Source organism: Pantherophis guttatus, chromosome 6 (genome assembly GCF_059756535.1).
Source record: "Pantherophis guttatus breed Tessera chromosome 6, ASM5975653v1, whole genome shotgun sequence".
NCBI lineage: Eukaryota > Metazoa > Chordata > Lepidosauria > Squamata > Colubridae > Pantherophis > Pantherophis guttatus.
The window spans coordinates 99,630,479-99,650,061 of NC_142068.1; the positions used below are offsets into that span (position 1 = coordinate 99,630,479).

The 19,583-nt window shown below is 41.4% G+C and overlaps 1 protein-coding gene across 7 annotated transcripts in view; it reads left to right on the top strand.

Annotated features, from left to right (window-relative positions):
• Window positions 1-19,583, top strand: part of GBF1 (golgi brefeldin A resistant guanine nucleotide exchange factor 1) — a 420,074-nt gene that overhangs the window by 351,020 nt on the left and 49,471 nt on the right. The gene's annotated exons all lie outside the window — the stretch shown is intronic.

A 19,583-nucleotide genomic window follows, 5' to 3' on the forward strand; every position in this document is an offset into this window, starting at 1 on the left:
ATAAAGTTGATAAAGTATTTAAAAGTCATATACTTAGAGACTCTTTGATGAGAGTTTGGAAGACGCACCGACTCAAATGGGATTATAAAATACCGCTATGGCTGGATCTTGGTCATACCTTGTGGAATACAAATATAATGTCACTCGGGGGGTTTTTATACAAAGAGGTTCTTTTTACAGATGCGGGCAGATGGCAGCTGAAGACATTGCAGACACTGTTGGACGAAGGGATTAATTTAACCTGGTTACAATATAATCAATTACAATTGAGATGGAAAGAGGACCAAAAAACTGGTATTATGTTGCATGAGGAAGAATTGGTTAGACATATAAGAGAGAAAGGTCCAATGCATATTAAAAGGCTTTATAATGTTTTGCTAGAAAGGGATTCAGAAACGGAATTAGTTAAAGATTGCATGATTAAGTGGGCACAAAATTTTGAAGAACCAGTGATGTTGGAAACATGGGAAAAAATTTGGGTTCAGAATGTTAAATTTACACAGTCGCAGAATCTGAGGGAAAATTTTTATAAAATGTTTTATAGATGGCATTTAGATCCTAAAAAGTTGTCATGTATGTACCCTAATGTTCAGCCAAAATGTTGGAGATGCGAATGTTTGGATGCTACGTATTATCATGTTTGGTGGACCTGTAGGAAAGTTAAGGCTTTTTGGATAAAAATATGGTGGGTCATGCAGAATGTTTTGAAGAAAAAAATTCAATTTTCTCCACAATTGTTTTTATTGGGTATAGTTAAGGGTTTTACACGGGGTGAAATAAAATTAATATTGTATATGATAACAGCAGCAAGATTGTTGATAGGTAAATATTGGAAGAATGAAGCTTTGCCTACTATCGAGGAATGGACTTTGAAGATGGCCAGTTTTGCAGAGATGGCGAAGATTTCAGCATATTTAAAAGATTGTTCACAAGAGATTTATGAATGGGAATGGAAAAGGTGGATAGAATATGTTCAGAACAAATACCAAACTAGAAAGTATCAAATAGCTTTTATTTGAAAACAATGTATTAGAAATATCTTAATGTAAAGAGACAAAGAGGGAAAATTATATAGGGGGAGGGATGGGTTCAGGTATATATATCAGTGTTATTAGTTATGAGTACATAATAGGGAAGTCTGGGGGGGAGGGTTAGGGAGGGTTAGGGAGGACGGGAAGTTTGGGGAGGAAGGTGGGGGGGTGAAAAAAGGGGTGAAAATGTAATTGTAAAACTTTTGCAATAAAAAAAAAAAGAAGAGACTTCCTTCTGGGATGACAGCCCTGCAGATCAATTTGATGCAGCGTGCGACGTATGGTCTGAGCACTGACAGGCTGACCCCCACACCCGTTCCACCTCTGCAGCAATGCTGACAACACTCATATGTCTATTTCCCAAGCCAACCTCTGAGCACGGGCACTCAGCTTCTTTGGTCGACCATGGCAAGGCCTGTTCAAAGTGGAACCTGTCCTGTATGGTCTTGGCCACCGTGCTGCAGCTTAGTTTCAGGGTCTTGGCAATCTTCCTAGGCCATCTTTATGTAGAGCAACAATTCGTTTTTTCAGATCCTCAGTGAGTTCATTGCCATGAGGTGCCATGCTGAACTTCCAGTAACCAGTATGAGAGTGTGAGAGCGATAACATCAAATTTAAAACACCTGCTCCCCCTTCACACCTGAGACCTTGTACCACTAACGGGTCACATGACACCAGGGAGGGAAAACAGCTACTTGGGCCCCATTTGGACATTATCACTTAGGGGTGTACTCACTTTTGTTGCCAGCAGTTTAGATTTAATAGCTGTGAGTTGCATTATTTTGAGGGGACAGCACATTTACACTTATACAAACTGTATACTCACTACTTTACATTGTAGCCAAGTGTCATTTCTTCAGTGTTGTCACATGAAAAGATATACTTAAATATTTACAAAATGTGAAGGGGTGTACTCACTTCTGTGATAGAATAGAATAAAATTCTTTATTGGCCAAGTGTGATTGGGCACACAAGGAATTTGTCTTTGGTGTATATGCTCTCAGTGTACATAAGGAGAATAAGATACAACAGTTAGAGATAGTCAAGGTTACTAATAAGATATCAAATCGTACTAGGAAACAAATAAAAACAATATAAATTGTAAGATACAAGCAACATGGTTATAGTAATAAGTGGGAAGAGATAGATACTAGTAAGGAAGAGAAGAATAATAGTAATACAGTTTTAGTAGATTATTTGACAGTGTTGTGGGAATTAGTTGCTAAGCAGAGTGATGATGTCAGCACTCCAAAATATGATTTCCCCAGCGCTGACATGAATGAACCTGACAGATATACTGTATAAGCAAATCCACATTTAGAAGACATCAAGTAGGCCCAGTATCTAATACAAACAAAAAGCTAAGATTAGCATGAAGAGAGCTAATAGCTCCTATAAAGAATGCTCTCTTTAGAGGAGCTTGTGCGTTCCCGGATTCATATAGGCTTCTCAGGTTCCACATTCCAATTCTTAGTTTTGGGTTTATCATGCTTCTAGCGGACCGGGAGATTCTTAGCACCCCTACCCAATTTAAGGGGTGCCCGTACTTGGGGCCATTGTTAGGTTTTGCTGCCATTAACATGATTTTCCTGGGAAATAAATAGTGTAGTAGTCTTCCCTTTGCTTTCTGTACTGCTGTGCACACGCTGTTCAAGTGGCTGCCACCACACCGTGTGCTGTTCTTCTGAAGCCGTTCTGACCAATGAGGTCTCCGCTGTCAGTCAATACTGATGAGCCAGCTGCCACTCACCAGGCCTGTTGGTCCACAGGAGGTATTTGATTCCCTCCAGCCCACCATTATAGCACATGCTCTGGCGGGGGGTTCCAGGCTCCCCCTAAGAAAGAACCTAACTGCCGGTTTGGTGGCAGAAAGGCAGGATTGACTAGATGGTAAAAAGGCCAGATGTCAACTTGACATTGGAGCTGTGTCAATATTATCTATGCTTCTCATATAAACGTTGTTGTGAGGTTCGATATTTCTCCTCGTGGGTTGCAGAACTTGTTGTTTTTATTTATTTTTATTTTATTTGTTCAACTTGTATGCCGCCTTTCTCCGAAGACTCAAGGCGACTTACAATGCATTTAAAAACCATATATTAAAACATTAAAAATTAAAACATTAAAAACAATTAAAACCCATTCACACCATTCATGGCCAGATCTCGCCAGATCGCAACAGTGAGATCAACGGCCCCAGGCCTGCCGGAAAAGCCAGGTCTTCACCGCTTTTCGGAAGACCAATAGGGTGGGGATGGTCTGGATCTCAGGAGGTAACTGGTTCCAGAGAGCTGGGGCAGCCACAGAGAAGGCCCTCCCCCGCGGGCCCGCCAGTCAACATTGTTTAGCTGACGGGACCCGGAGGAGATCAACTCTGTGGTATCTTGCCGGTTGCTGGAAGGTTGCTCCTCTATATCTTGATTGCCAGTGTGCCTCTGCCCTTGCTCCAAGAATGATTTTTTTTCAGATGGGCAGGTACTCCAGCTTAAATCTATAACTATAGATTTATGTCATTGTTTGGAGGGACATAGCTAAGGATTCATCTTGTGAGAAGATGTTGTGGGAACTTCTAAGTCAATGAGGATGGAAGATGGATTAGTATTTGTCAGCTCCCCCCGGAGATACGGAGGATCCCGGATCTGCGCACCTTCCGCCGCGCTCTAAAGACCTTTTTATTTCATCAGGCGGGCCTGGCCTAACTTTCTCCCTCTTTTTAAACAATTTTTAATATTTTTAGTATTTTTAATATTCAAAGTTTAAATTTGTTTTAAATTGATTGGGGTTTTAATCTGTCTGGGCCAAACTATTTAATTCGATTTTATTTCTGCTTTTTAAATTTTGTATGTATGTATTTTATTGTTGGCTATTCACCGCCCTGAGTCCTCGGGAGTAGGGCGGTATATAAATCAAATAAAAGTAAAAAGTAAAAGTAAAGCTTAGCGGGCACTATGCGATGAAACCCTTTGTCTTTCAGCTGTTTCTCAGAGTCTGGGTCCGTCAGTGCAATTACCCCATTGTTAGTCTGTGTGACACTACCTTTTTTTACTATTGAGGTAAGGATTGTTGGTTAAATATATTGCCACAAGGTTGAGAGATTAGTGGAGCCAAATTAAATAGAGGCTTTGCTGTAGATTGTTGTCAGAGCCTCTTTTAGATCATCCAATCTTTGAATAATATTAATTTGCTCAGGTTCTGGCAATACACTGAATAGGTCAATCAGCATTTCTTCTGGCACATCCTCAGCAGTTTCTGCAGCTGTGGGTAACACAGTTTGTATCGGGTGAAATTAAAAAAATTTCCCCTACCGGTTCTGTGGGCATGGCTTGTTGGGGGTGGTCATGTGACTGGGAGGGCGTGGCCAACTTGACATCACTCGCATCGAGGGGCCCCTCATGGGCCCCGCCACTCCCAGCCATTCCTGCGAATGGCAGGAAAATGGGGAGGGGAATATTCCTGCCTACCATCCTTCCCTCAGTCTGTACTGAGATTGAGGAATGGATGACAGGCAGGAAATTCTCCTTCCCCATTTTCCTGCCTTTCATGAAAATGGCTCCATTCTAGCTGTTCCCCCTCCGTCCCCCTCCCTCCTGGGGACTACCTTAAAAGGGACAGGCTGCAGCAGCTCCGTTGTGAATGGAGGGAGAAAAGTTAGCATTCTCTCTGCTGCATTTAACATTGAATTCTGTGGTAGACAGAATGCTAACTTTTCTCCCTCCATTCAGAACGGAGCTGCTGCTCCCTTTATGGTTCCCTCCTGGCCCCCTCCCTCCTGGGGACTACCTTAAAGGGACAGACTGCAGCAGCTCCATTCTGAATGGAGGGAGAAAAGTTAGCATTCTCTCTTCTGCATTTAACATTGAATTCTGTGGAATATCAAGCAGCTAGAAGAGGTGAGCAGCGACCGGCCGATCATGGGTGGGCCAAGGAGGGGTAATTACTACCAGTTCGGCGAACTGATGCCCATAATCCCTAGCAGTTCGCCCAAACTGGTCCAAACCGGTAGGATTTCACTCCTGGTTTGTATATCACCCCTTTGCCTTCTCAGGATCAATTCAGCTGCAGCAGCCTTAGGCTTAGCAGCAAGGGGTGTTGCAGCTTGGATTTAAAGCAACAGTTCCCTCTGCACCCAGAGATGAAATGCTGTTTCAGGAGTGGACACACTTTGTCTGAGCAAAAGACCTGTATTGGAAATATTGAAAAGGTGCTCAAAAGGGCTTCATTCTAAAGAGCATAGAGGGAATTGTGGGCTGCTTGAACGATAGGAGAATTCTCATACATTACCTTCTCGCTGGCAGCCACTCTGTGTGTAGTAGATCTATCAGACTGAATTAGATCTATCAGAATAGATCTATCAGACTGCCTAACAGCTTCTCTATCACTCCAACACCCTCTATTCACTCTGTTGTAAACTTGCAAGGTAACCTGGTTAGTCTGCAGACTGTAGTTATATTGGTCTTAGGCCTTTACCTGATTGAGTGTTTTCTTTATGAGTGTCACATTTTTGGAAGGAAGACAAGGGCCTTCTCTAGTTTTATCTTCTGAATTAGCCATCCCATATCTATCCATGGTTGTCCTCCCAAGTCTTTCTGCAGTATTTGGGTGGCTCCTAACAAACTTTGCAAAAAGATTCTTTCAGGCAGTCAACCTTATTTATGATAGTTGATAAAAGTTCATAGATTGAGTTTACAGATTGAACTGTAAGCAAACATTGCCTAGAGAGGAAATCTGTCATATGTTCCCCCTTTAAATTTATTACATCTCCCTCCTGTGCAAGGAAGGCTTCTGCCGAGTTCCAAGGAGGGGAACCACTCTGTGAGACAGAGGAGGAAAGTTCTACATGTTGTTTGCTTTCAAGTTCGGTTTGTAAGTCCCATTCCAATGAGTCACATAAATTAAATTTATCTGATAAGACGGCTGCAGACAAGTTACTTACTGGAACAGAGTGTTTGTTTGCAGTATAATCCTCCATTTTCTGTTGATTCAATGGCTTGGATGACCTCTGTGTTGCAGAGTGCTGTCTCTTTCTCTTTTTCCCCATTCTTAAAAATCCTGACTTGTAGGGGACTTCCGGGGTGATGTCATGGTGTTGCGATCTAAGAAGCGGAGCTCTGTCTTCTTGGATTGAATTTCCACGCTTGAAAACCGATAACTGCGAGAGTTGACCCTGGAGAGGTTGGTTCTGTAGAGGGGAAATTCTCGGGGTAACAGGGAGGTGCGCGATCCCCTGTTACGGAAGGAAGAACCCCTTAATTTTCAGCATGGAAGAGACTAGCTGTAATGGTCGGATCCAGAGGCATGACGGTCAATTTGAATAGAGAAGGAAGCAAGAAGTGGAAAAACAGCTAGAAGCATCGGTGAACTGAGACGGGAAAGAGTAAGTTACTGGGCTACTTCCCTAAATTGGTAGAACTTAAAAGGTGAGACAAGGGAGCCTCTAAAAAGAGAAAAAGCGGCGCCCTAGGCAGTGGAGCGGAACAGCGTAAAAGAAGTGGAAGAGAGAAAAGAGGATGATTGGAGGAGCTGAAAGGAAGAGAAAGGAAGGAACTTGAATTTCGGTAAAGACTGGGACTAATTTGATCGGGATTTGAAAGTGAAAGAAGGTGGACTGTGGATTTAACAATCTAAATGACGAGGTCTGGAGTGTGGATCAGAGTGACAGCAACAGTGACAGTGCATATTAAGAGGAGCAGACATCTTCAAAGAAGGAGTTAGAAAGTAGTGAACGGGACTGGATTGGACGGTGTGAGGAAGTAGGAGAACAGAGGACTTGTTTAGAATTATCAAGAAAATGTAGGCTGGGGAGATTAGAAGCCAGAGGTATTGTGTATATTGTATATTTAGAAGTAAATAATTTGGTATATGTCTAGATTATCTTTACTTTTATTATTGTCATTATTGGTTATTCAACTGACTCTTGAAAATAGTGGTATATTATAAGATAGTGTATATAAATAGATAAGTCTAGCTGCAAATAGGGATAAATAATTTATATATGGAGTGATTACTATTACTGTTTGTTTTGCCTTGTCTTTCTGCCTTTTTGACTTTGAAGTAATATATTCTTGTTTATGTAGGTATTGTTAATTGAATTTAGAGTGAAATTGATATTGATAAGGTTGGAAGATAGAATTAACTAATTATTAATCATTTTTATTATAACTATATATTATTATTAATTACACTATTAATTATACTATCTAATTATTCAAGTATTTAATTATTCTAATTATTGAACTCTAAAAGAACTGTAATTGAGGGAAATTTTAATACTTAAAAGTAGATAGAAAAGATAAACTATAGGAGGAGAAGGGAAATAGATTTGTGTATGGTTTTGTGGAAGAAATTTTTTGGGAAATTAGATATGTCAAATACAGCAACCAAAACTGCAAAGAAAGTCACACAAATGACTGCCTCTCCAGCAGGACAAAAACTGATAGGCGATGTTGGGAGGTGAGAAAGCAGGGACTTCAATGAATCTACAAAGCATGCAGACATCTCTGAATATGATTCAAGAGGTACTTCTGAAGACTCAAGAATCGATTGGAAAGAATCATGAGGAATTGAAAAACAATATGGATGAAGTTAAAGGCGATATAAGAAAATTAGACAATAAAATAGGAGAAATACAAGAGACAATTGTTAAGAATGACCAGAGGATAAAAATTGTGGCGGAAAGAACTGAACAGACAGAAAAAAACCTAGAGGAGACAGAAAAGAAATCGATGGCAATGAATCGAGAATTTGAGGACGCAATAACGTTTCTCGAAATGGACAACTCTGCGTTTTACTTATGATTCCAGAATACACAAGAAAATAAAGAAGACCTCCTGAGTCTTATGATAGAGTTGTAGCTGGCAGTTTGAAGAAGAATAAGAGTGAGTTACAACATGGTATCGATGAGTTGTATAAGATGCATACCAATTATGCATGACGTAATAAATTGCCACAGGAGGTACATATACGATTTACTAAAAGAACAATTAGAGATGAAATCTATAGAAGAACCCGAGATACAACATTGACATATAAGGGGAAAGAGATCCTGACTCTTAAACAAATACCCAGGAGGGTAAGGGAGCAAAGACACTTTCTCTCCTCCCAACTTATCAAATATAAGATCATGTTTCGGTGGCTTATCCTGGAGGGCTTGCTAGTGACCTGGCAAGATAAAAAAATTAGCTTGGATACAATAGACAAGGCCCAGGAGTTTTATGAACAGTGTATAATAACAGATGAAGAGAGCAGGGGTGAAATGTAAAATTTGTTACTACCAGTTCTGTGGGCGTGGCTTGGTGGGGGGGGGTAATGTGTGTTAAGGATATTCTTGGCTCATAACCAATGTTATGGGTTATTGAGCAGAGTACCCCTTGAGTATGCACATGAAAGCGGCTGACAGTGAATAACCACAGTTAATATACTGACACACTGAGCTGTGGTAGTCTTACTTTTGGAAAAAAGTAAAGCAAAGTCCAATAACAATCCAAGTCATACACAGATAAGGTGATAGTTAAAATATCAATTCAGGGATATTCCAAGTACAAAGTCTTCTTACCAGTTGTTGTCATTACACAATAAAGCAATTCTTCTTGCGTTTCAAACAGGAACAAGTTCAGTATTCCCGCCTGGAGCAATGCTCTCTACATGGGGCTCCCCTTGAGGAGCACCCGGAGCACCGGGAGGTTCCAGCTGGTCCAGAATGCGGCCGCGCGGGTGGTTATGGGAGCGACGGGGCGCTCCCATGTGACCCCCCTCCTGCGCGAGCTGCACTGGCTCCCGGTGGTCTTCCGGGTGCGCTTCAAGGTTTTGGTTACCACCTTTAGAGCGCTCCATGGCTTAGGACCGGGGTATTTACGAGACCGCCTTCTGCCACCAGTAGCCTTTCACCGACCAGTACGCTCCCATAGAGAGGGGCTCCTCAGGGTGCCGTCAGTCAAACAATGTCGACTGGCGGCCCCCAGGGGGAGAGCCTTCTCTGTGGGGGCACCCGCCATCTGGAACGAGCTCCCCCCGGAGATACGGAGGATCCCAGACCTGCACGCTTTTCGCCGTGCCATCAAAACATTTCTTTTTCAGCAGGCCGGCCTGGCCTAACCTCTCTTTTAAACTTTTAAAAAAAATTTAATTTTAAATTTGTCTTAGGAATTTGGGGTGTTTTAAATTTTGTTTTCCGGGCCAAATTATTTAATTGTATTTTAATGCTCTGACGATCCCAGCTGTGTTGCCTGATCATCAGAGCCTTTTCAAAGCATTTTTTAAACCACCTCTTCCCCAGAAAATGCTTTGAAAAGCCTCTGAGATCCGAGCTGAGCCACGCGATCATCAGAGGCTTTTTTTTTACTTTTAAAAGCATTTTTTCGGAGGAAGAAATTGTAGAAAAAATGCTTTTAAAAGTAAAAGCAGGGGGCGCAGGGATTTTTGCTACCAGTTCTCCAAACCACCCGCCGCCATTGCTGCTGGATCGGGCGATCCGGTCCGAACCGGGAGCATTTCACCCCTGGAAGAGAGGGAAAGTGGGGAGGAGATAGAAGTTAAGAGTCAGGAAGAAGGAAAGGAGTCAGAAACAGAGTTACAGGAGAGGACTGAAAAAGAACAGCAGGACAGAATAGGGACAAGGTCAAGGACACAAAAAGAACCGAACTTAAGGAAAAGAAACTAGGATCATCAGTAGAAGGTAAATGGACAAAGAAATTAAATTAATTTCCATTAACATCAGTGGTCTAAATTCTCCAGCCAAAAGGAGACAAACTCTAGCTAAATTACAAAAGCATAATACAGATATCACATACCTACAAGAAACTCACATCAAAAGACAACAAGGACATCTATTGGAAGCCCCTAAATTAGGAAACCTTTACTCAGCTCTTGCACCACAAAAAAAGAGAGGAGTAGTTACATATATTAAAGATTGGCTACAACCGAAACAAATTTATGCAGATGATGAAGGTAGAATTTTATTAATTGAGATAACAATAAGGGGAAAAAACTAGACAAAGGGAATTTTACTACAAATTACATAAAAAGATAGCGGAATTGGAAAGTGAAAATATTTGCTTATTGGGGGATTTTAATTCGGTTGTAGATCCAAAACAAGATTATAGATTGGGGAAGAAAAATAAAAAACAGGGGAAGATACTGCCATCTACTTTTTTTGATATGGTGCAAGAGCTGAATCTAAAAGATATCTGGAGAGAATGAAATCCACACAAAAAAAAAACAATATACTTTTTATTCTAACCCACATGATTCATGGTCCAGAATAGATATGATTTGGACGGATTTGGAACTAACTAAAAATATAGATGAAGTTGAAATAGCAACTAATATGACTAACTAACTAATAACTAACTAATGGGCAGCCCATTGATACTAAAATGGAAAGGAAGGCATAAATTAAGAGGAAGATGGACCATGAATTAAAAAGTGATAAAAGAAAAAAAGTATATAGAATGGATGGGAAAAGAACTGGATTTTTTCTTTTTTCTTTTTTTTTTTTTTTATTGCAAAAGTTTTACAATTACATTTTCACCCCTTTTTTCACCCCCCCACCTCCCTCCCCAAACTTCCCGTCCTCCCTAACCCTCCCTAACCCTCCCCCCCCAGACTTCCCTATTATGTACTCATAACTAATAACACTGATATATATACCTGAACCCATCCCTCCCCCTATATAATTTTCCCTCTTTATCTCTTTACATTAAGATATTTCTAATACATTGTTTTCAAATAAAAGCTATTTGATACTTTCTAGTTTGGTATTTGTTCTGAACATATTCTATCCACCTTTTCCATTCCCATTCATAAGTCTCTTGTGAACAATCTTTTAAATATGCTGAAATCTTCGCCATCTCTGCAAAACTGGCCATCTTCGAAGTCCATTCCTCGATAGTAGGCAAAGCTTCATTCTTCCAATATTTACCTATCAACAATCTTGCTGCTGTTATCATATACAATATTAATTTTGTTTCATCCCGTGTAAAACCCTTAACTATACCCAATAAAAACAATTGTGGAGAAAATTGAATTTTTTTCTTCAAAACATTCTGCATGACCCACCATATTTTTATCCAAAAAGCCTTAACTTTCCTACAGGTCCACCAAACATGATAATACGTAGCATCCAAACATTCACATCTCCAACATTTTGGCTGAACATTAGGGTACATACATGACAACTTTTTAGGATCTAAATGCCATCTGTAAAACATTTTATAAAAATTTTCCCTCAGATTCTGCGACTGTGTAAATTTAACATTCTGAACCCAAATTTTTTCCCATGTTTCCAACATCACTGGTTCTTCAAAATTTTGTGCCCACTTAATCATGCAATCTTTAACTAATTCCGTTTCTGAATCCCTTTCTAGCAAAACATTATAAAGCCTTTTAATATGCATTGGACCTTTCTCTCTTATATGTCTAACCAATTCTTCCTCATGCAACATAATACCAGTTTTTTGGTCCTCTTTCCATCTCAATTGTAATTGATTATATTGTAACCAGGTTAAATTAATCCCTTCATCCAACAGTGTCTGCAATGTCTTCAGCTGCCATCTGCCCGCATCTGTAAAAAGAACCTCTTTGTATAAAAACCCCCCGAGTGACATTATATTTGTATTCCACAAGGTATGACCAAGATCCAGCCATAGCGGTATTTTATAATCCCATTTGAGTCGGTGCTTCTTCCAAACTCTCATCAAAGAGTCTCTAAGTATATGACTTTTAAATACTTTATCAACTTTGTCATCATAAAATAGGTAAGCATGCCATCCAAATTCAAGATCAAAACTTTCTGCATTCAATATTCCAGCCTTTTTACCCCCAAACCAATCACTTGTTAAAGTTAAAGCTGCTGCATCATAATATAACTGTAGGTTTGGAAGTTTAAGGCCTCCTCTTTCTGGAACATCTTGCATAATTTTCAATTTCACTCTCGGCTTTTTCTCGTTCCAGACAAACTTATTAAGTCCAGTTTGCCAAACTTTCAGTTGTTTATCACTTTTAAGCACCGGAATCATTTGAAACAAAAACAGAAATCTTGGCAAAATGTTCATCTTAACTGCTGCTATTCTTCCAAGTAAAGACAGTTGCAGCTTTTTCCAAGTCTCCATGTCTTTCTGAACCTCTCGCCACAACACCTCATAGTTATTTTGAAACAATTTCATGTTTGATTCTGCAACCTGAACTCCAAGATATTTTACCTTAGGTACAATTTCAAAACCTGCCCTCCTTTCAAGCTCATGTTTGCGATCTTGTGTCATATTTTTAACTATCATTTTAGTCTTTTTTGAATTCAGTCTAAAACCTGAAACTCTACCATAGTCTTGTATAATGTCCTTCATCAGGATTGTTGATTCCATTGGTTGTGATAGGGTAACAACCAGATCATCTGCAAATGCCTTTATTCTATAATCCTCTTGCCTTATCATTATGCCTTTCAAAATTTTAGAGTCCCGTATTGTATTTAGCAAGACTTCCAATGTTAAAATAAATAAAAGTGGGGACAACGGACATCCCTGTCTTGTTCCTTTTTCAATTTTAAACTCTGTCGTCAAACTTCCATTAATAATAATCTGTGCTTTTTGCTCTTGATAAATTGCTGAGATCGCCTGTGTAAATTGGTCCCCAAAGCCCATCTTTTTTAAAGTCTTTAGTAGAAAATTCCAATCCACTCTATCAAAGGCCTTCTCCGCATCCAAAAAAACCAGCACTGCAGACATCTGTTTATTCTTATCAAGATATTCCAATAAGTCTATTACTTGCCTTACATTGTCCTTCATGTATCTGCCCTCAATAAATCCCGCTTGGTCCTCATGAATCACCTTTTGGATTACTGGCATCAACCTGTTGGCTAATACCTTCGCATAAATTTTATAGTCTGTGTTCAAAAGAGATATTGGTCTATAGTTCTCTGGTTTTTTAGGACCAACTTGTTCCTTTGGTATCAAAGATATATAAGCAGTTGTCCAAGATGGGGGTATTTTACCCCCTTGTTGAATATTGCAAAATAAGTCTCTAAGTTGTTCCACCATTTCAGCTTGCAAGGTTTTGTAATACACTGCAGTCAAACCATCCGTACCAGGAGCTTTGGCTGTTTTTAACTGTTTAATTGCTACTATTATCTCCTCCTCTGTTATAGGATAATTCATCCTTTCCTTTTGTTGATCAGTAATTTTTGTAACTCTTTTATCGTTTAAATATTTTTCTATAAGTCCATTCTGCACCTCTTCTTTAGCATATAGTTTAGTATAATAATCCACAAAAGCTTCTTTAATTAATTTTTGTTGAAAGATTTCTTTCCCTCCAATATCAATACTATCAATAGTCCGTATACTTTGTTTTTTCCTCAATGTGTAGGCCAACCATCTGCCCGGTTTATTAGCATTGCAAAATGTATTATGCTTCGCGTATTGTAAACTTGTTGCAACTTGTTCCGCCATAAGCATTTGGAATTGGTCTTTCAAAAGTTTTATAGCACTTCGTATTCTTTCATCTGTTGGATTTTTAATAAGTAACTGTTCTTTATTCTTTATTTCCATTTCCAACTCAGATCTTTTCTTTTGTCGGAACAGTCTATGTTTAGAATTCATGTGGATAAGTACCCCTCTCATATAAGCTTTACTTGCATCCCAAACAATTTCAACTGGGGTACCTTTATTCAAATTTATTTCAAAAAATTCTTTCAAATGCTTTTTAAGTTCTATTATATTTTTTTCATATCTAAACAAGTTCTCATTTAATCTCCAAGAACGTCTCTCAACCTTATCCATCTCGATTTCTATCCATACAGGGCTATGGTCAGTCAAAGTTCTTGGAAAAATCCTTGTTCTTTTTGTCTTAACAAGTAGATCATTTGACAACAGGATAAAATCAATCCTAGAAAAGGATCTATGTCTATCAGAAAAGAAAGTGTAATCCAATTCATTTAGATTATGTATTCTCCAAACATCTTTTAGTTCCATATCTTCTTTCATATCAAAAAAGGTCTGTGGTAGTCTAATTCTAGACTTTGCCAAGCTCTTTTTATCTAATTTAGAATCAATTACTCCATTCCAGTCTCCCATAATTAAAATAGATCTGTAGTCCCATTGCAATATTTTAGTATGTAACATCTTGTAAAAATAATCCTGTTGTTGATTGGGAGCATAAATTCCAATCAAAAGAATTTGACCATTTGCTGTGAGCAATTCAATTGCTACAAACCTACCATCTTGATCTGCTTCTATAACTTTTGCTGTTAATTTTTTATTTACATAAATAACCACACCATTCTTTTTCTGCGAAGTTGAAGATATATAATGTGCTCCTAGTTTTGAATTTATCAAATATTTTTGATCTTGAGTTGTGATATGCGTTTCTTGTAAACATATTATATCATTATTAAATTGTTTCAAATATGTAAATAATTTCTTCCTTTTCTGTGCTGAATTCAACCCATTAACATTCCAAGATAGACACTTAAAGGTCATTAGCCTCTTTCTGGAGCGCAGAGCAAAATATTTGAAGTTCATCCGAAAGCTTCGATCTCGCTCCTCCCATAGCTCCACTCTCTTGTAGGGTACTCTTAACCGCCTTCTTGTCTTGTCTTTCCTGTTGTTGTTGTTGCTTTTGTTTAAGTAGCTTAGATTGAGCTCTAGTTATACGTTGGTCTTTAACTTCAGTCAAATGAATCAAATCCAAAATTGGAGAAGAATCCAACAAGGGCTCACTCAGAAAACCTCCTTCTGCACCTTGCACGTTTTCTAATTCCTGCTTAGACTGTTCTTTCAATTGCCTCTCTTCACTCTCCTTAATCTCCAAAACTGTAGATGTACGTGGAGATGGTGTTCTTTCCTTAAGAATAGTACTGTAAAAGTGTTGTGCCTTCTCCACGGTATTCAACCGATATCCTTCTCCCTTATATCTAAAAATTACCCCAGCTGGTGCATCCCACCGGAAGGGTATCTGTAAATTTTTCAATTCCTTAACAAGAAAACCAAATTCTTTTCTAACTTTCAGCATTTTAGGAGGTAATTCTTTAAAAATTACAAGCCGTGAGCCCCCCACTTGTACAGAAGTGTGAAAAGATTTTTGCAGGATATCATTTCTAATTTCTCTCTCAGTAAAGTATATGACCACATCTCTGGGCAGTTGTCTTTGCCTGGCCACCCAAGAGTTCACTCTGTAAATTTTGTCTATTTTATGAAATACCAAATCAGGATTAACTTGTAAAATCTTAGCCAGGGCTTCAGAGCAAACTTGTCTCAAATCCTGTCTCTCCTCCTCTCGAATTCCCCGAAGCCGTATGGCAAATTCCATCGCCCGGAATTGTATCATAACAATCTCATCTTCAATTCTCTGCATTTTATTATCCACTTCATCAATTTTATAGTCATTGTCTTTCATCCTAACATTAACTTCTGATTTAAATTCTTCAACTTTAAAATCAACTTTCCCAATAAAATCTGCCAGGCCAGACACCACTTCTGATATTTTTTTGGTCACCATATTTTGATTCTGTTTCACCATGTCTTTAACTTCATTAATTTCCTGCAAAAATTCCTGATGTGATTTTTGAAGTTTATCATCTATCTCCTGTTGTGATTCTTGAAATTTGTCATCCAAAGTTTTAGAAATAAATTCTTTTAAATCTCCCACATCGAATTCTTTTTTCTGAGTTTGTAACTGTTGAGCAGGGGGAAGTTGCGTTTGATGTTTATGTGTGGGGGATCCCCCCCCTGATGCCTTCCCTTCCTGCTTCTTTGAAGCCATCGTGCCACGTACGCTAGTTTTCCTGAAGAGGGAAGTTCTTTTTCCTTTCCCTCTTCCACAGAAACTTCTAAAAAAGTCCCCCAGATTTAATCAGGTGAAACTGAAGTAAAGCAAAGTCAAATTTTAGCAAAAGAAATTTTTTCTTTAGATAGAGCAACTTTGTAGCAATTTTACAACTTTGTAGCAAAGCAGGAAGGCTTCAAAAATCCACTTTCACTAGCTCGTTAACTCAAATGCTGGACGCCATATTTTTTCAAATCACTTTCACTCGCTCACTTTCTCTTTTGATTTAAAAAGTCAACAAAGCACTAATACTTGCAATTTTCAAGTTTCTGGATTCAAGTTGATATTTCCGCTGTTTGTTAGAATTAGTTCCTCTCACTTTAAGAGTTTGCTGCTGCCGGCTTGTTCTGCTGAAGGCAGAATCGTCCCATGCCGCCCGGAGTCTCCGCAGGTTGGGAGGGAGCCGCACCTGTTTTCACCCCCAGAAGCAATTCCCTGGGGGGGTTACAGGGGCTCAACCTGTACCCTGCTGTCTCTGCTCCTACAATCTTCAAGATTTCGGAGTTTTCAAGCCGCACCTCGTTCGCGGGGCGGCTCTACAGGCGGCGGGGCTGGCGGTCTTTAAAAAGTCACCGCCGTCGCCGAAGCTCGCAAACCGGAAGTCAGAACTGGATTTTTTCTTGAAGGAGAATCTAAATGAGGATACGACCTTACAGAACCTTTGGGATATAACCAAGGCTTATGTCAGAGGCCTAATGATTGTATACGGGATAAGGGGAAATAGAGAAAAAAAGAAACAACAATTGGATCTACAAGAGAAATTGGAAGAATTAAAATGTAAAATGCAGACATCCCCAGATAAGAGAGGCAGAGAGGAAAGGGATTTGACCAAACAAAATAAATCTGCTCTCCCAGGAGGAAATGGCCCAAAAGAGCCTTGGTGGCGCAGCAGACTAAAGCACTGTTAAGTAATACCAGCTGCCTGCAATTACTGCAAGTTCAAATCTCACCAGGCTCAAGGTTGACTCAGCCTTCCATCCTTTCGAGGTAGGTAAAATGAGGACCCGGTTTGTGGGGGCAATAAGCTGACTTTGTATAAAGAACACCGCTGGGGGGGGGGGGCGAAAGCCCTACTAAGCAGGTATGTACAAAAGTATGAAGGCTATTGTTTAATGCGTTGTAAGCCGCCCTGAAGGCATCCTTTTATGCCAGAAAAGGATGGCATATAAATCGAACCAATAAATAAATAAGTTTAAAACAGCGAAGCAGATACACTTTGAACATGCTTTGAATGGTCCTGCGCATGTGCAAGATAGCCGTCTCCCGGGGTATCTGCTGACAGGACGGTGAAGGATTATTCAGATTATTTGGGGCGGTCGGGGGCCGCTTTTCCACCTTCTGGCCCCATGCCCATCTTGCTGAGTACCTGATGGCTCTGATGAGCCATTCAGACCAGGGATAGGCTTCGGGATGGCACGAACTGGCACGAGAACCAGCATGGAGGGATTGCATCAGCTGGGACGCTGTTAGTAGGGCGGCGGCGGTCTCTATGATTGTGCCTAGGCCGCGGAGAGCTGGTCTGCTTGGCGCGGCTGGGTTGCCGGGAAGCCGTATACAGCCGCATACAGCTATTCCGGGACCCTGCAGTGCTGTGGCGGCGAGGGAGGATCGTCAGGTGCCGTAGGGAGCCAGAGGAAGGTGATAGTGGCGAAATCGGCAATGGCAGAGACCGCATCGATGGCAGCTGATTCAATTAACTGTAGACTGAGGGGACTTATCGCCCAGTTTGATTTAGCTGGGTCTTTACAACCTCCCTTGTCTTTGTGGCCACCGGAAGAACTGGACAGTTTCTGTTCTGAGAGGATGGGACTTTTTCATTTGGGTGAGTGTGCCAGTGAAGATCCAGGGTTGTTGGTGAGGTGGCTAGAGGGGGATTGGCAATTTTTCCATCTTTATCTCCCCCCTTGGAACCCCTCCCCTCCTCTTGTAGCGCCCCCCCCCCCGATTACTGCCCTTACTCCGATTTTGGCCAGCCTATCTTTACCAGCTTCAGTGGTTAATTGGACTTTAGCATCACCCTTCTCTATTATACTGCCATCTGATCTCCTTCTTCTCTCTATCTCTTTGTGGTTTCAATTCTGCCTCCTTTTCATCGCTTTCCATCGATCTCATGCCGGAGGGGGACAGCAGGCAACGGGCGAAGGAACTGAGAGTCTTTGGACAATTACTGCTACTTTATTCCGGAGGAATGTGTTATGATCTTTGCCGGTGGATTTTGTCACCTAGTTTGCCGTGAGTGGGCGGCTGTGGCTGACTCCCCTGGATAATCATCACAGCTGCTCTTTGACTTGTCCATCGCTGTGAGAGAGTGGTAGTTTTTCCGGTACTTCAAGCCCAACTGCTTTGCATTTACTATCCCCTGTTTTTTTTTTTTTACCATCTCCGACGCCCACAGTCAACTTTCACTTGTTTCTCCCCATATTTTTAACTGGCTTATACCTCGGCGGACCTCCGCTCACTGCGAGATGCCCCCCTCTCGCAGTCATGGCCTTCCTATTTATCAAAGGCCTACCTCAAGGACGGGTTTTGGAACCCCGAGTGGTGGCATGCTTCAAAGCAGGTCTTGAGGGGTTTTTTAATTAGGGTTTTTAATCAAATTTTAAGGGGACCTGGGAGGTGGGGGGTGAAAAATGAGCCGGGGGCGGCTCTCACGGTTCAGCCATCTAGCTCGACCAAAGTTGGCGGGGTGAAGGGAGGGGAAAGAAGAGGTTTGGTGGAGTGAGGGTCTTCCAATCCCAGTGATGGTTGGGAGGGGCAGGGGGTGGGAGAGAAGGGGATCTGGGGAGCGCCCCTGCTGCATCCAGCCGGTGGTGCGCTCCGGCCCCCTGGCCTTATCCTGTTTCCCCAGGGGTGTAGGGGTGCGGAGCCCTGGACTGCGGCTGGTGTATCTGAATGCCAGGTCTGTGGTGAACAAGGCCCTCCTCGTCCGAGATTTAATTGACGAGGAGGACGCGGACCTGGGATGCATTACGGAGACCTGGTTAGGGCCAGAGGGAGGCGTCCCTCTCATCGATTTATGTCCCCCAGGCTTCCGTGTGCTGCACCAGCCACGACTCCAGGGTAGGGGCGGGGTGGCGGCGGTTGTTATTAGGGAAAGTCTCAGTCTCAGGGAGGTCACTGTTCCTCAGATAGGCGGGTGTGAGTCCCTCCTTCTGAAATGGAACCCTGGAGTTCAGTCGGGTCTGTTGGTTACGTACCTATCTCCCAGCTGCGTAGCCTCAGCCCTGCCACTCTGCTAGATGTCCTGGCCGAATTGGTGGTTGAACTCCCCAACCTTCTGGTTGTGGGAGATTTCAATCTGCCATCGGCCGGGGAGACATCTGAATCAGTCCAGGAGTTCATGGCCTCCATGACGGCCATGGACCTAACTCAGGTTGTACAGGGCCCAACTCATAAGGGAGGACACACACTCGACCTGGTTTTTCTCTCTGGACAGTGGATAAATGATCGTGATGGGGAAACTTGTCAACCTATCCCCTGTCATGGTCCGATCATTCCCTCCTCAGGCTGGACTTTCCGTCATCCCCCACCGCTGGGAGGCAAAACCAGTGAGATTGTTCTGCCCCAGGCGCTTGATGGACCCGGAAGGGTTCCTGACGGAGCTTGGGCCTTTTCCCACCTCCTTATCCCACGATTCGTCTGAGGCCCTGGTCGCGGTCTGGGAACAGGCCACGGTGGGGGCCTTGGATCAAATCGTGCCTTTGCGGTCTCTGATCCCGGGTGGCTCCCTGATTCACCGCGGAGCTC